A 1,990-nucleotide genomic window follows, 5' to 3' on the forward strand; every position below is an offset into this window, starting at 1 on the left:
TCCCATCAGCAGTGTATGAGAATTTGTTTCTTCACATCCTTACTGACACTTGACATGTTGATGGCAGCCATCCTAGTGGACAGGAAGTGGTTTCTCATTGTGGTGTTAATGTGCATTTCCCTAATGACTAATGATATTAAGCATCTTTTTTTTCTTTCTTTAAAAATTTTTTTTTTTTTTGAGAGAGTGCACAAGCGGGGGAGGGGAGAGGGAGAAGAGACTCTTCACAGAGTCCTGCCCAAGGACACATGGGGCAGTGTTGATCCTGGGACTCCAGGATCACTCCCTGGGCTGAAGGCAGGTGCTCAACCACTGAGCCACCCAGGCATCCCTTGAATTTTGATTAAGTCCAATTTATTTATTTATTTTAATGGGTCATGCTTCTGGGATTGTGTCTAAAAAGTCTTTGCATAACCCAAGGTCTTGACATAAACCCAAGATTTATAGCTTTAGCTTTTTTTTTTTTTAATTTTTTTATTTATGATAGTCACAGAGAGAGAAAGAGAGAGAGGCAGAGACACAGGCAGAAGGAGAAGTAGGCTCCATGCACCGGGAGCCCAATGTGGGATTCAATTCCGGGTCTCCAGGATCACGCCCTGGGCCAAAGGCAGGCGCCAAACCGCTGCGCCACCGAGGGACCCCCCACCCTTTTTTTTTTAAAGTAATCTCTGTGCCCAACGTGGGGCTTGAATTCATGACCCTGAGATCAAGAGTTGTACGCTCTATCAACTGAGACAGCCAGGCACCCCAGCTTTAGCTTTTACATTGATGTCTCTGATCCATTTTGAATTAATTTTTTTTAAGATTTTTTTTTTTTACTTATTTATTCATAGAGACACAGAGAGAGAGAGAGAGGCAGAGACACAGGCAGAGAGAGAGAGAGGCAGAGACACAGGCAGAAGGAGAAGCAGGCCCCATGCAGAGAGCCTGACGTGGGACTCATCCAGGGTCTCCAGGATCACGCCCTGGGCTGCAGGCGGCACTAAACCGCTGCGCCACCGGGGCTGCCCTAATTTTTATATATAGAGTGAGATAAGGGTCTACATGCATTATTTTGCATGTGGATATCCAATTGTCCCAGAACCATTTCCTAAAGACTCTTCTATCAAACAGCATTTGTCAAAAATCAATTGGTCATAAATACAAGGGTTTATTTCTGAATTCTCAAATCTGTTCTTTTGATCTGTGTTTATCCTTATGTTAGTATCAAACTGTTCTGATAACTGTAGCTTATATTAAGTTTTAAGATTTGGAAATAAAAGCTCTTCAACTTTGTTCTTTTTCAAAATATTTTGGCTATTCTGTGTATTTTGGATTTCTATACACATTTTAGATACAGCTTGTCAATTTATGCAGAAAAGATGTGCTGGAATTTTGATGGACATTGAGTTTAATCTATAAATCAATTTCAGGGAACTGCCATATTAACAATATTGAGTGTTCCAATCATTGAACATGGAATATCTCTCCATTTATTTAAATCAAGTTTAATTTCCCTCAATGTTGTTTTGAAATTTTCAGTGTACAAGTCTTGTACTTCTTTTGCTAAATGTATTCATAAGTATTTTATTCTTCTTAGTACTGTGAATGGAATTGTTTTCTTATTTTTATTTTCAGATTGTTCATTCTCATATGTAGAAATAGAATTCATTTATTTTTTTTTTGAATTCATTTATTTTCATATATTAATCTTGTATTCTGCAACCTTGCTCAACTTGCTTATTAATTATAATAGGGGTTTGTGTGTATATGTGTGCATATATATTTTGTGCATATGTGTGTGCATATATTCCTTGGGATCTTCCATATACAGAATCATGTTGTATGTCAAATAAGGACAGTTTTACTTTTCCCTTTTCTTTTTTTTTTTTTCTTGTGATTGTACAGGCTAGAACCTGCAGTATGATGTTGAATAGAAGTTGCAAGAGCTGACATTCTTACATTATTTTTTCGGCATTAAGTATGATGTTAGCACTAATACAAAAAGAGA

Source organism: Canis aureus, chromosome 3 (genome assembly GCF_053574225.1).
Source record: "Canis aureus isolate CA01 chromosome 3, VMU_Caureus_v.1.0, whole genome shotgun sequence".
Taxonomy (NCBI): Eukaryota; Metazoa; Chordata; class Mammalia; order Carnivora; family Canidae; genus Canis; species Canis aureus.